The following is a 16281-nucleotide window of genomic DNA, read 5'->3' as shown; positions in this document are numbered from 1 at the left end:
CGTAGCATTTGTGTGTGCAGGCATAACAAAATTGAGAAAAGAGCGTTAAAATCACTGCCCCGTGTGAGGGTCGAACTCACGACCTTCAGATTATGAGACTGACGCGCTGCCTACTGCGCCAACGAGGCCCGAAAAGGACTTTATGTACACATTTCAAGTGTATGAGCTCAATTTGTTTCAATTACAATAAAGTCAAGAGCAGCAAGGTGTAATAAGATTCATAGACAGATATCTCAAATGGCTTTTCCCTGGACTTGACACCTCAAACATTACAGATGAACGCCCTATTGGTGTTACAGAGACTAATATATCTGGCTTCAATGTTTTTATGTGTCAATTGATCACCTTTTGTCTTGTTTTCGATTGCCTTTTCTCTTTTATCTCAAATGTGTTTCATTATGAAATGTTTTTGGATTGGCCGTTTTTCTGTATTTGGTCAACTAAATCATTTGAATGAAGTTGTGCCATGCCGAGTGGAAAGATTCTGTTACCTCAATTTAACACCCGAGGGTTCCCAGAATCTTTGAGTTTTCTCCATGGGAAGTCTCCAACCTTAAACGCAGCAAATTGGCCCTGCAGGTAAGAATTCTAACCAAAGACTCAAGATTGCACCACTACAAAAAGCCAAACAATTAAGGTTCCACCGAGACTTGAACTCAGATTACTGGATTCAGAGTCCAGAGTGCTAACCATTACACCATGGAACCCCAGGTAGACAAATAAACTGCCCACCTCACCTGGTCTGCGTGAGGTGCCAGATCTCCAGCATCAAATCTATTGGACTGTTTCATTGCTGACAGAAGGAAACTTACGTAGCATTTGTGTGTGCAGGCATAACAAAATTGAGGAAAGAGCGTTAAAATCACTGCCCCGTGTGAGGGTCGAACTCACGGCCTTCAGATTATGAGACTGACGCGCTGCCTACTGCGCCAACGAGGCCCGAAAAGGACTTTATGTACACATTTCAAGTGTATGAGCTCAATTTGTTTCAATTACAATAAAGTCAAGATCAGCAAGGTGTAATAAGATTCATAGACAGATATCTCAAATGGCTTTTCCCTGGACTTGACACCTCAAACATTAAAGATGAACGCCCTATTGGTGTTACAGGGACTAATATATCTGGCTTCAATGTTTTTATGTGTCAATTGATCACCTTTTGTCTTGTTTTCGATTGCCTTTTCTCTTTTATCTCAAATGTGTTTCATAATGAAACGTTTTTGGATTGGCCGTTTTTCTGTATTTGGTCAACTAAATCATTTGAATGAAGTTGTGCCATGCCGAGTTGAAAGATTCTGTTACCTCAATTTAACATTAACACCCGAGGGTTCCCAGAATCTCTGAGTTTTCTCCATGGCAAGTCTCCAACCTTAAACGCAGCAAATTGGCCCTGCAGGTAAGAATTCTAACCAAAGACTCAAGATTGCACCACTACAAACTGCTAAACGATTAAGGTTCCACCGAGACTTGAACTCGGATTACTGGATTCAGAGTCCAGAGTGCTAACCATTACACCATGGAACCCCAGGTAGACAAATAAACTGCCCACCTCACCTGGTCTGCGTGAGGTGCCAGATCTCCAGCATCAAATCTATTGGACTGTTTCATTGCTGACAGAAGGAAACTTACGTAGCATTTGTGTGTGCAGGCATAACAAAATTGAGGAAAGAGCGTTAAAATCACTGCCCCGTGTGAGGGTCGAACTCACGGCCTTCAGATTATGAGACTGACGCGCTGCCTACTGCGCCAACGAGGCCCGAAAAGGACTTTATGTACACATTTCAAGTGTATGAGCTCAATTTGTTTCAATTACAATAAAGTCAAGATCAGCAAGGTGTAATAAGATTCATAGACAGATATCTCAAATGGCTTTTCCCTGGACTTGACACCTCAAACATTAAAGATGAACGCCCTATTGGTGTTACAGGGACTAATATATCTGGCTTCAATGTTTTTATGTGTCAATTGATCACCTTTTGTCTTGTTTTCGATTGCCTTTTCTCTTTTATCTCAAATGTGTTTCATAATGAAACGTTTTTGGATTGGCCGTTTTTCTGTATTTGGTCAACTAAATCATTTGAATGAAGTTGTGCCATGCCGAGTGGAAAGATTCTGTTACCTCAATTTAACATTAACACCCGAGGGTTCCCAGAATCTCTGAGTTTTCTCCATGGCAAGTCTCCAACCTTAAACGCAGCAAATTGGCCCTGCAGGTAAGAATTCTAACCAAAGACTCAAGATTGCACCACTACAAACTGCTAAACGATTAAGGTTCCACCGAGACTTGAACTCGGATTACTGGATTCAGAGTCCAGAGTGCTAACCATTACACCATGGAACCCCAGGTAGACAAATAAACTGCCCACTTCACCTGGTCTGCGTGAGGTGCCAGATCTCCAGCATCAAATCTATTGGACTGTTTCATTGCTGACAGAAGGAAACTTACGTAGCATTTGTGTGTGCAGGCATAACAAAATTGAGAAAAGAGCGTTAAAATCACTGCCCCGTGTGAGGGTCGAACTCACGACCTTCAGATTATGAGACTGACGCGCTGCCTACTGCGCCAACGAGGCCCGAAAAGGACTTTATGTACACATTTCAAGTGTATGAGCTCAATTTGTTTCAATTACAATAAAGTCAAGAGCAGCAAGGTGTAATAAGATTCATAGACAGATATCTCAAATGGCTTTTCCCTGGACTTGACACCTCAAACATTACAGATGAACGCCCTATTGGTGTTACAGAGACTAATATATCTGGCTTCAATGTTTTTATGTGTCAATTGATCACCTTTTGTCTTGTTTTCGATTGCCTTTTCTCTTTTATCTCAAATGTGTTTCATTATGAAATGTTTTTGGATTGGCCGTTTTTCTGTATTTGGTCAACTAAATCATTTGAATGAAGTTGTGCCATGCCGAGTGGAAAGATTCTGTTACCTCAATTTAACACCCGAGGGTTCCCAGAATCTTTGAGTTTTCTCCATGGGAAGTCTCCAACCTTAAACGCAGCAAATTGGCCCTGCAGGTAAGAATTCTAACCAAAGACTCAAGATTGCACCACTACAAAAAGCCAAACAATTAAGGTTCCACCGAGACTTGAACTCGGATTACTGGATTCAGAGTCCAGAGTGCTAACCATTACACCATGGAACCCCAGGTAGACAAATAAACTGCCCACCTCACCTGGTCTGCGTGAGGTGCCAGATCTCCAGCATCAAATCTATTGGACTGTTTCATTGCTGACAGAAGGAAACTTACGTAGCATTTGTGTGTGCAGGCATAACAAAATTGAGGAAAGAGCGTTAAAATCACTGCCCCGTGTGAGGGTCGAACTCACGGCCTTCAGATTATGAGACTGACGCGCTGCCTACTGCGCCAACGAGGCCCGAAAAGGACTTTATGTACACATTTCAAGTGTATGAGCTCAATTTGTTTCAATTACAATAAAGTCAAGATCAGCAAGGTGTAATAAGATTCATAGACAGATATCTCAAATGGCTTTTCCCTGGACTTGACACCTCAAACATTAAAGATGAACGCCCTATTGGTGTTACAGGGACTAATATATCTGGCTTCAATGTTTTTATGTGTCAATTGATCACCTTTTGTCTTGTTTTCGATTGCCTTTTCTCTTTTATCTCAAATGTGTTTCATAATGAAACGTTTTTGGATTGGCCGTTTTTCTGTATTTGGTCAACTAAATCATTTGAATGAAGTTGTGCCATGCCGAGTTGAAAGATTCTGTTACCTCAATTTAACATTAACACCCGAGGGTTCCCAGAATCTCTGAGTTTTCTCCATGGCAAGTCTCCAACCTTAAACGCAGCAAATTGGCCCTGCAGGTAAGAATTCTAACCAAAGACTCAAGATTGCACCACTACAAACTGCTAAACGATTAAGGTTCCACCGAGACTTGAACTCGGATTACTGGATTCAGAGTCCAGAGTGCTAACCATTACACCATGGAACCCGAGGTAGACAAATAAACTGCCCACCTCACCTGGTCTGCGTGAGGTGCCAGATCTCCAGCATCAAATCTATTGGACTGTTTCATTGCTGACAGAAGGAAACTTACGTAGCATTTGTGTGTGCAGGCATAACAAAATTGAGAAAAGAGCATTAAAATCACTGCCCCGTGTGAGGGTCGAACTCACGACCTTCAGATTATGAGACTGACGCGCTGCCTACTGCGCCAACGAGGCCCGAAAAGGACTTTATGTACACATTTCAAGTGTATGAGCTCAATTTGTTTCAATTACAATAAAGTCAAGAGCAGCAAGGTGTAATAAGATTCATAGACAGATATCTCAAATGGCTTTTCCCTGGACTTGACACCTCAAACATTACAGATGAACGCCCTATTGGTGTTACAGAGACTAATATATCTGGCTTCAATGTTTTTATGTGTCAATTGATCACCTTTTGTCTTGTTTTCGATTGCCTTTTCTCTTTTATCTCAAATGTGTTTCATTATGAAATGTTTTTGGATTGGCCGTTTTTCTGTATTTGGTCAACTAAATCATTTGAATGAAGTTGTGCCATGCCGAGTGGAAAGATTCTGTTACCTCAATTTAACACCCGAGGGTTCCCAGAATCTTTGAGTTTTCTCCATGGGAAGTCTCCAACCTTAAACGCAGCAAATTGGCCCTGCAGGTAAGAATTCTAACCAAAGACTCAAGATTGCACCACTACAAAAAGCCAAACAATTAAGGTTCCACCGAGACTTGAACTCGGATTACTGGATTCAGAGTCCAGAGTGCTAACCATTACACCATGGAACCCCAGGTAGACAAATAAACTGCCCACCTCACCTGGTCTGCGTGAGGTGCCAGATCTCCAGCATCAAATCTATTGGACTGTTTCATTGCTGACAGAAGGAAACTTACGTAGCATTTGTGTGTGCAGGCATAACAAAATTGAGGAAAGAGCGTTAAAATCACTGCCCCGTGTGAGGGTCGAACTCACGGCCTTCAGATTATGAGACTGACGCGCTGCCTACTGCGCCAACGAGGCCCGAAAAGGACTTTATGTACACATTTCAAGTGTATGAGCTCAATTTGTTTCAATTACAATAAAGTCAAGATCAGCAAGGTGTAATAAGATTCATAGACAGATATCTCAAATGGCTTTTCCCTGGACTTGACACCTCAAACATTAAAGATGAACGCCCTATTGGTGTTACAGGGACTAATATATCTGGCTTCAATGTTTTTATGTGTCAATTGATCACCTTTTGTCTTGTTTTCGATTGCCTTTTCTCTTTTATCTCAAATGTGTTTCATAATGAAACGTTTTTGGATTGGCCGTTTTTCTGTATTTGGTCAACTAAATCATTTGAATGAAGTTGTGCCATGCCGAGTTGAAAGATTCTGTTACCTCAATTTAACATTAACACCCGAGGGTTCCCAGAATCTCTGAGTTTTCTGCATGGCAAGTCTCCAACCTTAAACGCAGCAAATTGGCCCTGCAGGTAAGAATTCTAACCAAAGACTCAAGATTGCACCACTACAAAAAGCCAAACAATTAAGGTTCCACCGAGACTTGAACTCGGATTACTGGATTCAGAGTCCAGAGTGCTAACCATTACACCATGGAACCCCAGGTAGACAAATAAACTGCCCACCTCACCTGGTCTGCGTGAGGTGCCAGATCTCCAGCATCAAATCTATTGGACTGTTTCATTGCTGACAGAAGGAAACTTACGTAGCATTTGTGTGTGCAGGCATAACAAAATTGAGGAAAGAGCGTTAAAATCACTGCCCCCTGTGAGGGTCGAACTCACGGCCTTCAGATTATGAGACTGACGCGCTGCCTACTGCGCCAACGAGGCCCGAAAAGGACTTTATGTACACATTTCAAGTGTATGAGCTCAATTTGTTTCAATTACAATAAAGTCAAGAGCAGCAAGGTGTAATAAGATTCATAGACAGATATCTCAAATGGCTTTTCCCTGGACTTGACACCTCAAACATTACAGATGAACGCCCTATTGGTGTTACAGAGACTAATATATCTGGCTTCAATGTTTTTATGTGTCAATTGATCACCTTTTGTCTTGTTTTCGATTGCCTTTTCTCTTTTATCTCAAATGTGTTTCATAATTAAACGTTTTTGGAATGACCGTTTTTCTGTATTTGGTCAACTAAATCATTTGAATGAAGTTGTGCCATGCCGAGTGGAAAGATTCTGTTTCCTCAATTTAACACCCGAGGGTTCCCAGAATCTCTGAGTTTTCTCCATGGCAAGTCCCCAACCTTAAACGCAGCAAATTGGCCCTGCAGGTAAGAATTCTAACCAAAGACTCAAGATTGCACCACTACAAACTGCTAAACGATTAAGGTTCCACCGAGACTTGAACTCGGATTACTGGATTCAGAGTCCAGAGTGCTAACCATTACACCATGGAACCCCAGGTAGACAAATAAACTGCCCACCTCACCTGGTCTGCGTGAGGTGCCAGATCTCCAGCATCAAATCTATTGGACTGTTTCATTGCTGACAGAAGGAAACTTACGTAGCATTTGTGTGTGCAGGCATAACAAAATTGAGGAAAGAGCGTTAAAATCACTGCCCCGTGTGAGGGTCGAACTCACGGCCTTCAGATTATGAGACTGACGCGCTGCCTACTGCGCCAACGAGGCCCGAAAAGGACTTTATGTACACATTTCAAGTGTATGAGCTCAATTTGTTTCAATTACAATAAAGTCAAGATCAGCAAGGTGTAATAAGATTCATAGACAGATATCTCAAATGGCTTTTCCCTGGACTTGACACCTCAAACATTAAAGATGAACGCCCTATTGGTGTTACAGGGACTAATATATCTGGCTTCAATGTTTTTATGTGTCAATTGATCACCTTTTGTCTTGTTTTCGATTGCCTTTTCTCTTTTATCTCAAATGTGTTTCATAATGAAACGTTTTTGGATTGGCCGTTTTTCTGTATTTGGTCAACTAAATCATTTGAATGAAGTTGTGCCATGCCGAGTTGAAAGATTCTGTTACCTCAATTTAACATTAACACCCGAGGGTTCCCAGAATCTCTGAGTTTTCTGCATGGCAAGTCTCCAACCTTAAACGCAGCAAATTGGCCCTGCAGGTAAGAATTCTAACCAAAGACTCAAGATTGCACCACTACAAAAAGCCAAACAATTAAGGTTCCACCGAGACTTGAACTCGGATTACTGGATTCAGAGTCCAGAGTGCTAACCATTACACCATGGAACCCCAGGTAGACAAATAAACTGCCCACCTCACCTGGTCTGCGTGAGGTGCCAGATCTCCAGCATCAAATCTATTGGACTGTTTCATTGCTGACAGAAGGAAACTTACGTAGCATTTGTGTGTGCAGGCATAACAAAATTGAGGAAAGAGCGTTAAAATCACTGCCCCCTGTGAGGGTCGAACTCACGGCCTTCAGATTATGAGACTGACGCGCTGCCTACTGCGCCAACGAGGCCCGAAAAGGACTTTATGTACACATTTCAAGTGTATGAGCTCAATTTGTTTCAATTACAATAAAGTCAAGAGCAGCAAGGTGTAATAAGATTCATAGACAGATATCTCAAATGGCTTTTCCCTGGACTTGACACCTCAAACATTACAGATGAACGCCCTATTGGTGTTACAGAGACTAATATATCTGGCTTCAATGTTTTTATGTGTCAATTGATCACCTTTTGTCTTGTTTTCGATTGCCTTTTCTCTTTTATCTCAAATGTGTTTCATAATTAAACGTTTTTGGAATGACCGTTTTTCTGTATTTGGTCAACTAAATCATTTGAATGAAGTTGTGCCATGCCGAGTGGAAAGATTCTGTTTCCTCAATTTAACACCCGAGGGTTCCCAGAATCTCTGAGTTTTCTCCATGGCAAGTCCCCAACCTTAAACGCAGCAAATTGGCCCTGCAGGTAAGAATTCTAACCAAAGACTCAAGATTGCACCACTACAAACTGCTAAACGATTAAGGTTCCACCGAGACTTGAACTCGGATTACTGGATTCAGAGTCCAGAGTGCTAACCATTACACCATGGAACCCCAGGTAGACAAATAAACTGCCCACCTCACCTGGTCTGCGTGAGGTGCCAGATCTCCAGCATCAAATCTATTGGACTGTTTCATTGCTGACAGAAGGAAACTTACGTAGCATTTGTGTGTGCAGGCATAACAAAATTGAGGAAAGAGCGTTAAAATCACTGCCCCGTGTGAGGGTCGAACTCACAGCCTTCAGATTATGAGACTGACGCGCTGCCTACTGCGCCAACGAGGCCCGAAAAGGACTTTATGTACACATTTCAAGTGTATGAGCTCAATTTGTTTCAATTACAATAAAGTCAAGATCAGCAAGGTGTAATAAGATTCATAGACAGATATCTCAAATGGCTTTTCCCTGGACTTGACACCTCAAACATTAAAGATGAACGCTCTATTGGTGTTACAGGGACTAATATATCTGGCTTCAATGTTTTTATGTGTCAATTGATCACCTTTTGTCTTGTTTTCGATTGCCTTTTCTCTTTTATCTCAAATGTGTTTCATTATGAAATGTTTTTGGATTGGCCGTTTTTCTGTATTTGGTCAACTCAATCATTTGAATGAAGTTGTGCCATGCCGAGTGGAAAGATACTGTTACCTCAATTTAACACCCGAGGGTTCCCAGAATCTTTGAGTTTTCTCCATGGGAAGTCTCCAACCTTAAACGCAGCAAATTGGCCGTGCAGGTAAGAATTCTAACCAAAGACTCAAGATTGCACCACTACAAAAAGTCAAACAATTAAGGTTCCACCGAGACTTGAACTCGGATTACTGGATTCAGAGTCCAGAGTGCTAACCATTACACCATGGAACCCCAGGTAGACAAATAAACTGCCCACCTCACCTGGTCTGCGTGAGGTGTCAGATCTCCAGCATCAAATCTATTGGACTGTTTCATTGCTGACAGAAGGAAACTTACGTAGCATTTGTGTGTGCAGGCATAACAAAATTGAGGAAAGAGCGTTAAAATCACTGCCCCGTGTGAGGGTCGAACTCACGGCCTTCAGATTATGAGACTGACGTGCTGCCTACTGCGCCAACGAGGCCCGAAAAGGACTTTATGTACACATTTCAAGTGTATGAGCTCAATTTGTTTCAATTACAATAAAGTCAAGATCAGCAAGGTGTAATAAGATTCATAGACAGATATCTCAAATGGCTTTTCCCTGGACTTGACACCTCAAACATTAAAGATGAACGCCCTATTGGTGTTACAGGGACTAATATATCTGGCTTCAATGTTTTTATGTGTCAATTGATCACCTTTTGTCTTGTTTTCGATTGCCTTTTCTCTTTTATCTCAAATGTGTTTCATTATGAAATGTTTTTGGATTGGCCGTTTTTCTGTATTTGGTCAACTAAATCATTTGAATGAAGTTGTGCCATGCCGAGTGGAAAGATACTGTTACCTCAATTTAACACCCGAGGGTTCCCAGAATCTTTGAGTTTTCTCCATGGGAAGTCTCCAACCTTAAACGCAGCAAATTGGCCGTGCAGGTAAGAATTCTAACCAAAGACTCAAGATTGCACCACTACAAAAAGCCAAACAATTAAGGTTCCACCGAGACTTGAACTCGGATTACTGGATTCAGAGTCCAGAGTGCTAACCATTACACCATGGAACCCCAGGTAGACAAATAAACTGCCCACCTCACCTGGTCTGCGTGAGGTGCCAGATCTCCAGCATCAAATCTATTGGACTGTTTCATTGCTGACAGAAGGAAACTTACGTAGCATTTGTGTGTGCAGGCATAACAAAATTGAGGAAAGAGCGTTAAAATCACTGCCCCGTGTGAGGGTCGAACTCACGGCCTTCAGATTATGAGACTGACGCGCTGCCTACTGCGCCAACGAGGCCCGAAAAGGACTTTATGTACACATTTCAAGTGTATGAGCTCAATTTGTTTCAATTACAATAAAGTCAAGATCAGCAAGGTGTAATAAGATTCATAGACAGATATCTCAAATGGCTTTTCCCTGGACTTGACACCTCAAACATTAAAGATGAACGCCCTATTGGTGTTACAGGGACTAATATATCTGGCTTCAATGTTTTTATGTGTCAATTGATCACCTTTTGTCTTGTTTTCGATTGCCTTTTCTCTTTTATCTCAAATGTGTTTCATAATGAAACGTTTTTGGATTGGCCGTTTTTCTGTATTTGGTCAACTAAATCATTTGAATGAAGTTGTGCCATGCCGAGTTGAAAGATTCTGTTACCTCAATTTAACATTAACACCCGAGGGTTCCCAGAATCTCTGAGTTTTCTCCATGGCAAGTCTCCAACCTTAAACGCAGCAAATTGGCCCTGCAGGTAAGAATTCTAACCAAAGACTCAAGATTGCACCACTACAAACTGCTAAACGATTAAGGTTCCACCGAGACTTGAACTCGGATTACTGGATTCAGAGTCCAGAGTGCTAACCATTACACCATGGAACCCCAGGTAGACAAATAAACTGCCCACCTTACCTGGTCTGCATGAGGTGCCAGATCTCCAGCATCAAATCTATTGGACTGTTTCATTGCTGACAGAAGGAAACTTACGTAGCATTTGTGTGTGCAGGCATAACAAAATTGAGAAAAGAGCGTTAAAATCACTGCCCCGTGTGAGGGTCGAACTCACGACCTTCAGATTATGAGACTGACGCGCTGCCTACTGCGCCAACGAGGCCCGAAAAGGACTTTATGTACACATTTCAAGTGTATGAGCTCAATTTGTTTCAATTACAATAAAGTCAAGAGCAGCAAGGTGTAATAAGATTCATAGACAGATATCTCAAATGGCTTTTCCCTGGACTTGACACCTCAAACATTACAGATGAACGCCCTATTGGTGTTACAGAGACTAATATATCTGGCTTCAATGTTTTTATGTGTCAATTGATCACCTTTTGTCTTGTTTTCGATTGCCTTTTCTCTTTTATCTCAAATGTGTTTCATAATTAAACGTTTTTGGAATGACCGTTTTTCTGTATTTGGTCAACTAAATCATTTGAATGAAGTTGTGCCATGCCGAGTGGAAAGATTCTGTTTCCTCAATTTAACACCCGAGGGTTCCCAGAATCTCTGAGTTTTCTCCATGGCAAGTCCCCAACCTTAAACGCAGCAAATTGGCCCTGCAGGTAAGAATTCTAACCAAAGACTCAAGATTGCACCACTACAAACAGCTAAACGATTAAGGTTCCACCGAGACTTGAACTCGGATTACTGGATTCAGAGTCCAGAGTGCTAACCATTACACCATGGAACCCCAGGGAACCCCAGGTAGACAAATAAACTGCCCACCTCACCTGGTCTGCGTGAGGTGTCAGATCTCCAGCATCAAATCTATTGGACTGTTTCATTGCTGACAGAAGGAAACTTACGTAGCATTTGTGTGTGCAGGCATAACAAAATTGAGGAAAGAGCGTTAAAATCACTGCCCCGTGTGAGGGTCGAACTCACGGCCTTCAGATTATGAGACTGACGCGCTGCCTACTGCGCCAACGAGGCCCGAAAAGGACTTTATGTACACATTTCAAGTGTATGAGCTCAATTTGTTTCAATTACAATAAAGTCAAGATCAGCAAGGTGTAATAAGATTCATAGACAGATATCTCAAATGGCTTTTCCCTGGACTTGACACCTCAAACATTAAAGATGAACGCCCTATTGGTGTTACAGGGACTAATATATCTGGCTTCAATGTTTTTATGTGTCAATTGATCACCTTTTGTCTTGTTTTCGATTGCCTTTTCTCTTTTATCTCAAATGTGTTTCATAAAGAAACGTTTTTGGATTGGCCGTTTTTCTGTATTTGGTCAACTAAATCATTTGAATGAAGTTGTGCCATGCCGAGTTGAAAGATTCTGTTACCTCAATTTAACATTAACACCCAAGGGTTCCCAGAATCTCTGAGTTTTCTCCATGGCAAGTCTCCAACCTTAAACGCAGCAAATTGGCCCTGCAGGTAAGAATTCTAACCAAAGACTCAAGATTGCACCACTACAAACTGCTAAACGATTAAGGTTCCACCGAGACTTGAACTCGGATTACTGGATTCAGAGTCCAGAATGCTAACCATTACACCATGGAACCCCAGGTAGACAAATAAACTGCCCACCTCACCTGGTCTGCGTGAGGTGCCAGATCTCCAGCATCAAATCTATTGGACTGTTTCATTGCTGACAAAAGGAAACTTACGTAGCATTTGTGTGTGCAGGCATAACAAAATTGAGGAAAGACCGTTAAAATCACTGCCCCGTGTGAGGGTCGAACTCACGGCCTTCAGATTATGAGACTGACGCGCTGCCTACTGCGCCAACGAGGCCCGAAAAGGACTTTATGTACACATTTCAAGTGTATGAGCTCAATTTGTTTCAATTACAATAAAGTCAAGATCAGCAAGGTGTAATAAGATTCATAGACAGATATCTCAAATGGCTTTTCCCAGGACTTGACACCTCAAACATTACAGATGAACGCCCTATTGGTGTTACAGGGACTAATATATCTAGCTTCAATGTTTTTATGTGTCAATTGATCACCTTTTGTCTTGTTTTCGATTGCCTTTTCTCTTTTATCTCAAATGTGTTTCATAATGAAACGTTTTTGGATTGGCCGTTTTTCTGTATTTGGTCAACTAAATCATTTGAATGAAGTTGTGCCATGCCGAGTGGAAAGATTCTGTTACCTCAATTTAACACCCGAGGGTTCCGAGAATCTTTGAGTTTTCTCCATGGGAAGTCTCCAACCTTAAACGCAGCAAATTGGCCCTGCAGGTAAGAATTCTAACCAAAGACTCAAGATTGCACCACTACAAACAGCTAAACGATTAAGGTTCCACCGAGACTTGAACTCGGATTACTGGATTCAGAGTCCAGAGTGCTAACCATTACACCATGGAACCCCAGGTAGACAAATAAACTGCCCACCTCACCTGGTCTGCGTGAGGTGCCAGATCTCCAGCATCAAATCTATTGGACTGTTTCATTGCTGACAGAAGGAAACTTACGTAGCATTTGTGTGTGCAGGCATAACAAAATTGAGAAAAGAGCGTTAAAATCACTGCCCCGTGTGAGGGTCGAACTCACGACCTTCAGATTATGAGACTGACGCGCTGCCTACTGCGCCAACGAGGCCCGAAAAGGACTTTATGTACACATTTCAAGTGTATGAGCTCAATTTGTTTCAATTACAATAAAGTCAAGAGCAGCAAGGTGTAATAAGATTCATAGACAGATATCTCAAATGGCTTTTCCCTGGACTTGACACCTCAAACATTACAGATGAACGCCCTATTGGTGTTACAGGGACTAATATATCTGGCTTCAATGTTTTTATGTGTCAATTGATCACCTTTTGTCTTGTTTTCGATTGCCTTTTCTCTTTTATCTCAAATGTGTTTCATAATGAAACGTTTTTGGATTGGCCGTTTTTCTGTATTTGGTCAACTAAATCATTTGAATGAAGTTGTGCCATGCCGAGTGGAAAGATTCTGTTACCTCAATTTAACACCCGAGGGTTCCCAGAATCTCTGAGTTTTCTCCATGGCAAGTCTCCAACCTTAAACGCAGCAAATTGGCCCTGCAGGTAAGAATTCTAACCAAAGACTCAAGATTGCACCACTACAAACTGCTAAACGATTAAGGTTCCACCGAGACTTGAACTCGGATTACTGGATTCAGAGTCCAGAGTGCTAACCATTACACCATGGAACCCCAGGTAGACAAATCAACTGCCCACCTCACCTGGTCTGCGTGAGGTGCCAGATGTCCAGCATCAAATCTATTGGACTGTCTCATTGCTGACAGAAGGAAACTTACGTAGCATTTGTGTGTGCAGGCATAACAAAATTGAGGAAAGAGCGTTAAAATCACTGCCCCGTGTGAGGGTCGAACTCACGGCCTTCAGATTATGAGACTGACGCGCTGCCTACTGCGCCAACGAGGCCCGAAAAGGACTTTATGTACACATTTCAAGTGTATGAGCTCAATTTGTTTAAATTACAATAAAGTCAAGATCAGCAAGGTGTAATAAGATTCATAGACAGATATCTCAAATGGCTTTTCCCAGGACTTGACACCTCAAACATTAAAGATGAACGCCCTATTGGTGTTACAGGGACTAATATATCTGGCTTCAATGTTTTTATGTGTCAATTGATCACCTTTTGTCTTGTTTTCGATTGCCTTTTCTCTTTTATCTCAAATGTGTTTCATAATGAAACGTTTTTGGATTGGCCGTTTTTCTGTATTTGGTCAACTAAATCATTTGAATGAAGTTGTGCCATGCCGAGTGGAAAGATTCTGTTACCTCAATTTAACATTAACACCCGAGGGTTCCCAGAATCTCTGAGTTTTCTCCATGGCAAGTCTCCAACCTTAAACGCAGCAAATTGGCCCTGCAGGTAAGAATTCTAACCAGGTAAGAATTCTAACCAAAGACTCAAGATTGCACCACTACAAACTGCTAAACGATTAAGGTTCCACCGAGACTTGAACTGGATTCAGAGTCCAGAGTGCTAACCATTACACCATGGAACTCCAGGTAGACAAATAAACTGCCCACCTCACCTGGTCTGCGTGAGGTGCCAGATCTCCAGCATCAAATCTATTGGACTGTTTCATTGCTGACAAAAGGAAACTTACGTAGCATTTGTGTGTGCAGGCATAACAAAATTGAGGAAAGACCGTTAAAATCACTGCCCCGTGTGAGGGTCGAACTCACGGCCTTCAGATTATGAGACTGACGCGCTGCCTACTGCGCCAACGAGGCCCGAAAAGGACTTTATGTACACATTTCAAGTGTATGAGCTCAATTTGTTTCAATTACAATAAAGTCAAGAGCAGCAAGGTGTAATAAGATTCATAGACAGATATCTCAAATGGCTTTTCCCTGGACTTGACACCTCAAACATTACAGATGAACGCCCTATTGGTGTTACAGAGACTAATATATCTGGCTTCAATGTTTTTATGTGTCAATTGATCACCTTTTGTCTTGTTTTCGATTGCCTTTTCTCTTTTATCTCAAATGTGTTTCATAATGAAACGTTTTTGGATTGGCCGTTTTTCTGTATTTGGTCAACTAAATCATTTGAATGAAGTTGTGCCATGCCGAGTGGAAAGATTCTGTTACCTCAATTTAACACCCGAGGGTTCCGAGAATCTTTGAGTTTTCTCCATGGGAAGTCTCCAACCTTAAACGCAGCAAATTGGCCCTGCAGGTAAGAATTCTAACCAAAGACTCAAGATTGCACCACTACAAACAGCTAAACGATTAAGGTTCCACCGAGACTTGAACTCGGATTACTGGATTCAGAGTCCAGAGTGCTAACCATTACACCATGGAACCCCAGGTAGACAAAAAAACTGCCCACCTCACCTGGTCTGCGTGAGGTGCCAGATCTCCAGCATCAAATCTATTGGACTGTTTCATTGCTGACAGAAGGAAACTTACGTAGCATTTGTGTGTGCAGGCATAACAAAATTGAGGAAAGAGCGTTAAAATCACTGCCCCGTGTGAGGGTCGAACTCACGGCCTTCAGATTATGAGACTGACGCGCTGCCTACTGCGCCAACGAGGCTGGAAAGGGACTTAATGTACACATTTCAAGTGTATGAGCTCAATTTGTTTCAATTACAATAAAGTCAAGAGCAGCAAGGTGTAATAAGATTCATAGACAGATATCTCAAATGGCTTTTCCCTGGACTTGACACCTCAAACATTACAGATGAACGCCCTATTGGTGTTACAGGGACTAATATATCTGGCTTCAATGTTTTTATGTGTCAATTGATCACCTTTTGTCTTGTTTTCGATTGCCTTTTCTCTTTTATCTCAAATGTGTTTCATAATTAAACGTTTTTGGAATGACCGTTTTTCTGTATTTGGTCAACTAAATCATTTGAATGAAGTTGTGCCATGCCGAGTGGAAAGATTCTGTTTCCTCAATTTAACACCCGAGGGTTCCCAGAATCTCTGAGTTTTCTCCATGGCAAGTCCCCAACCTTAAACGCAGCAAATTGGCCCTGCAGGTAAGAATTCTAACCAAAGACTCAAGATTGCACCACTACAAACAGCTAAACGATTAAGGTTCCACCGAGACTTGAACTCGGATTACTGGATTCAGAGTCCAGAGTGCTAACCATTACACCATGGAACCCCAGGTAGACAAATAAACTGCCCACCTCACCTGGTCTGCGTGAGGTGCCAGATCTCCAGCATCAAATCTATTGGACTGTTTCATTGCTGACAGAAGGAA

At 41.9% G+C, this 16281-nt stretch overlaps 39 non-coding genes across 39 annotated transcripts; all 39 read right to left on the bottom strand.

Moving 5' to 3' along the window:
• Window positions 1–55: 55 nt before the first annotated feature.
• On the bottom strand, window positions 56–128 carry trnam-cau (transfer RNA methionine (anticodon CAU)). The gene has a single exon. It is a non-coding gene; the product is annotated as a tRNA-Met (tRNA).
• A 507-nt stretch (window positions 129–635) lies between these two features.
• Window positions 636–707, bottom strand: trnaq-cug (transfer RNA glutamine (anticodon CUG)). The gene has a single exon. It is a non-coding gene; the product is annotated as a tRNA-Gln (tRNA).
• A 159-nt stretch (window positions 708–866) lies between these two features.
• trnam-cau (transfer RNA methionine (anticodon CAU)) lies at window positions 867–939 on the bottom strand. Its single transcript has one exon. It is a non-coding gene; the product is annotated as a tRNA-Met (tRNA).
• A 513-nt stretch (window positions 940–1452) lies between these two features.
• On the bottom strand, window positions 1453–1524 carry trnaq-cug (transfer RNA glutamine (anticodon CUG)). The gene has a single exon. It is a non-coding gene; the product is annotated as a tRNA-Gln (tRNA).
• Window positions 1525–1683: 159 nt separating this feature from the next.
• Window positions 1684–1756, bottom strand: trnam-cau (transfer RNA methionine (anticodon CAU)). Its single transcript has one exon. It is a non-coding gene; the product is annotated as a tRNA-Met (tRNA).
• A 513-nt stretch (window positions 1757–2269) lies between these two features.
• Window positions 2270–2341, bottom strand: trnaq-cug (transfer RNA glutamine (anticodon CUG)). Its single transcript has one exon. It is a non-coding gene; the product is annotated as a tRNA-Gln (tRNA).
• A 159-nt stretch (window positions 2342–2500) lies between these two features.
• Window positions 2501–2573, bottom strand: trnam-cau (transfer RNA methionine (anticodon CAU)). The gene has a single exon. It is a non-coding gene; the product is annotated as a tRNA-Met (tRNA).
• Window positions 2574–3080: 507 nt separating this feature from the next.
• On the bottom strand, window positions 3081–3152 carry trnaq-cug (transfer RNA glutamine (anticodon CUG)). Its single transcript has one exon. It is a non-coding gene; the product is annotated as a tRNA-Gln (tRNA).
• A 159-nt stretch (window positions 3153–3311) lies between these two features.
• Window positions 3312–3384, bottom strand: trnam-cau (transfer RNA methionine (anticodon CAU)). The gene has a single exon. It is a non-coding gene; the product is annotated as a tRNA-Met (tRNA).
• A 513-nt stretch (window positions 3385–3897) lies between these two features.
• trnaq-cug (transfer RNA glutamine (anticodon CUG)) lies at window positions 3898–3969 on the bottom strand. The gene has a single exon. It is a non-coding gene; the product is annotated as a tRNA-Gln (tRNA).
• A 159-nt stretch (window positions 3970–4128) lies between these two features.
• trnam-cau (transfer RNA methionine (anticodon CAU)) lies at window positions 4129–4201 on the bottom strand. The gene has a single exon. It is a non-coding gene; the product is annotated as a tRNA-Met (tRNA).
• A 507-nt stretch (window positions 4202–4708) lies between these two features.
• Window positions 4709–4780, bottom strand: trnaq-cug (transfer RNA glutamine (anticodon CUG)). Its single transcript has one exon. It is a non-coding gene; the product is annotated as a tRNA-Gln (tRNA).
• A 159-nt stretch (window positions 4781–4939) lies between these two features.
• On the bottom strand, window positions 4940–5012 carry trnam-cau (transfer RNA methionine (anticodon CAU)). Its single transcript has one exon. It is a non-coding gene; the product is annotated as a tRNA-Met (tRNA).
• Window positions 5013–5525: 513 nt separating this feature from the next.
• trnaq-cug (transfer RNA glutamine (anticodon CUG)) lies at window positions 5526–5597 on the bottom strand. The gene has a single exon. It is a non-coding gene; the product is annotated as a tRNA-Gln (tRNA).
• A 159-nt stretch (window positions 5598–5756) lies between these two features.
• trnam-cau (transfer RNA methionine (anticodon CAU)) lies at window positions 5757–5829 on the bottom strand. The gene has a single exon. It is a non-coding gene; the product is annotated as a tRNA-Met (tRNA).
• A 507-nt stretch (window positions 5830–6336) lies between these two features.
• trnaq-cug (transfer RNA glutamine (anticodon CUG)) lies at window positions 6337–6408 on the bottom strand. The gene has a single exon. It is a non-coding gene; the product is annotated as a tRNA-Gln (tRNA).
• Window positions 6409–6567: 159 nt separating this feature from the next.
• On the bottom strand, window positions 6568–6640 carry trnam-cau (transfer RNA methionine (anticodon CAU)). Its single transcript has one exon. It is a non-coding gene; the product is annotated as a tRNA-Met (tRNA).
• Window positions 6641–7153: 513 nt separating this feature from the next.
• On the bottom strand, window positions 7154–7225 carry trnaq-cug (transfer RNA glutamine (anticodon CUG)). The gene has a single exon. It is a non-coding gene; the product is annotated as a tRNA-Gln (tRNA).
• Window positions 7226–7384: 159 nt separating this feature from the next.
• Window positions 7385–7457, bottom strand: trnam-cau (transfer RNA methionine (anticodon CAU)). The gene has a single exon. It is a non-coding gene; the product is annotated as a tRNA-Met (tRNA).
• A 507-nt stretch (window positions 7458–7964) lies between these two features.
• trnaq-cug (transfer RNA glutamine (anticodon CUG)) lies at window positions 7965–8036 on the bottom strand. Its single transcript has one exon. It is a non-coding gene; the product is annotated as a tRNA-Gln (tRNA).
• A 159-nt stretch (window positions 8037–8195) lies between these two features.
• On the bottom strand, window positions 8196–8268 carry trnam-cau (transfer RNA methionine (anticodon CAU)). Its single transcript has one exon. It is a non-coding gene; the product is annotated as a tRNA-Met (tRNA).
• A 507-nt stretch (window positions 8269–8775) lies between these two features.
• On the bottom strand, window positions 8776–8847 carry trnaq-cug (transfer RNA glutamine (anticodon CUG)). Its single transcript has one exon. It is a non-coding gene; the product is annotated as a tRNA-Gln (tRNA).
• A 159-nt stretch (window positions 8848–9006) lies between these two features.
• trnam-cau (transfer RNA methionine (anticodon CAU)) lies at window positions 9007–9079 on the bottom strand. Its single transcript has one exon. It is a non-coding gene; the product is annotated as a tRNA-Met (tRNA).
• Window positions 9080–9586: 507 nt separating this feature from the next.
• On the bottom strand, window positions 9587–9658 carry trnaq-cug (transfer RNA glutamine (anticodon CUG)). Its single transcript has one exon. It is a non-coding gene; the product is annotated as a tRNA-Gln (tRNA).
• A 159-nt stretch (window positions 9659–9817) lies between these two features.
• Window positions 9818–9890, bottom strand: trnam-cau (transfer RNA methionine (anticodon CAU)). Its single transcript has one exon. It is a non-coding gene; the product is annotated as a tRNA-Met (tRNA).
• A 513-nt stretch (window positions 9891–10403) lies between these two features.
• Window positions 10404–10475, bottom strand: trnaq-cug (transfer RNA glutamine (anticodon CUG)). The gene has a single exon. It is a non-coding gene; the product is annotated as a tRNA-Gln (tRNA).
• Window positions 10476–10634: 159 nt separating this feature from the next.
• On the bottom strand, window positions 10635–10707 carry trnam-cau (transfer RNA methionine (anticodon CAU)). Its single transcript has one exon. It is a non-coding gene; the product is annotated as a tRNA-Met (tRNA).
• A 507-nt stretch (window positions 10708–11214) lies between these two features.
• trnaq-cug (transfer RNA glutamine (anticodon CUG)) lies at window positions 11215–11286 on the bottom strand. The gene has a single exon. It is a non-coding gene; the product is annotated as a tRNA-Gln (tRNA).
• Window positions 11287–11455: 169 nt separating this feature from the next.
• Window positions 11456–11528, bottom strand: trnam-cau (transfer RNA methionine (anticodon CAU)). Its single transcript has one exon. It is a non-coding gene; the product is annotated as a tRNA-Met (tRNA).
• Window positions 11529–12041: 513 nt separating this feature from the next.
• Window positions 12042–12113, bottom strand: trnaq-cug (transfer RNA glutamine (anticodon CUG)). Its single transcript has one exon. It is a non-coding gene; the product is annotated as a tRNA-Gln (tRNA).
• Window positions 12114–12272: 159 nt separating this feature from the next.
• Window positions 12273–12345, bottom strand: trnam-cau (transfer RNA methionine (anticodon CAU)). The gene has a single exon. It is a non-coding gene; the product is annotated as a tRNA-Met (tRNA).
• A 507-nt stretch (window positions 12346–12852) lies between these two features.
• On the bottom strand, window positions 12853–12924 carry trnaq-cug (transfer RNA glutamine (anticodon CUG)). The gene has a single exon. It is a non-coding gene; the product is annotated as a tRNA-Gln (tRNA).
• A 159-nt stretch (window positions 12925–13083) lies between these two features.
• On the bottom strand, window positions 13084–13156 carry trnam-cau (transfer RNA methionine (anticodon CAU)). The gene has a single exon. It is a non-coding gene; the product is annotated as a tRNA-Met (tRNA).
• Window positions 13157–13663: 507 nt separating this feature from the next.
• On the bottom strand, window positions 13664–13735 carry trnaq-cug (transfer RNA glutamine (anticodon CUG)). The gene has a single exon. It is a non-coding gene; the product is annotated as a tRNA-Gln (tRNA).
• A 159-nt stretch (window positions 13736–13894) lies between these two features.
• Window positions 13895–13967, bottom strand: trnam-cau (transfer RNA methionine (anticodon CAU)). Its single transcript has one exon. It is a non-coding gene; the product is annotated as a tRNA-Met (tRNA).
• A 752-nt stretch (window positions 13968–14719) lies between these two features.
• trnam-cau (transfer RNA methionine (anticodon CAU)) lies at window positions 14720–14792 on the bottom strand. Its single transcript has one exon. It is a non-coding gene; the product is annotated as a tRNA-Met (tRNA).
• Window positions 14793–15299: 507 nt separating this feature from the next.
• trnaq-cug (transfer RNA glutamine (anticodon CUG)) lies at window positions 15300–15371 on the bottom strand. Its single transcript has one exon. It is a non-coding gene; the product is annotated as a tRNA-Gln (tRNA).
• A 159-nt stretch (window positions 15372–15530) lies between these two features.
• Window positions 15531–15603, bottom strand: trnam-cau (transfer RNA methionine (anticodon CAU)). The gene has a single exon. It is a non-coding gene; the product is annotated as a tRNA-Met (tRNA).
• Window positions 15604–16110: 507 nt separating this feature from the next.
• trnaq-cug (transfer RNA glutamine (anticodon CUG)) lies at window positions 16111–16182 on the bottom strand. Its single transcript has one exon. It is a non-coding gene; the product is annotated as a tRNA-Gln (tRNA).
• Window positions 16183–16281: the final 99 nt, after the last annotated feature.

The sequence above is a fragment of the Pungitius pungitius genome, chromosome 6, assembly GCF_949316345.1.
Source record: "Pungitius pungitius chromosome 6, fPunPun2.1, whole genome shotgun sequence".
Taxonomy (NCBI): Eukaryota; Metazoa; Chordata; class Actinopteri; order Perciformes; family Gasterosteidae; genus Pungitius; species Pungitius pungitius.
Note: the sequence above shows the minus strand (reverse complement) of the source record. Positions and strands in the feature narration are given on the sequence as shown.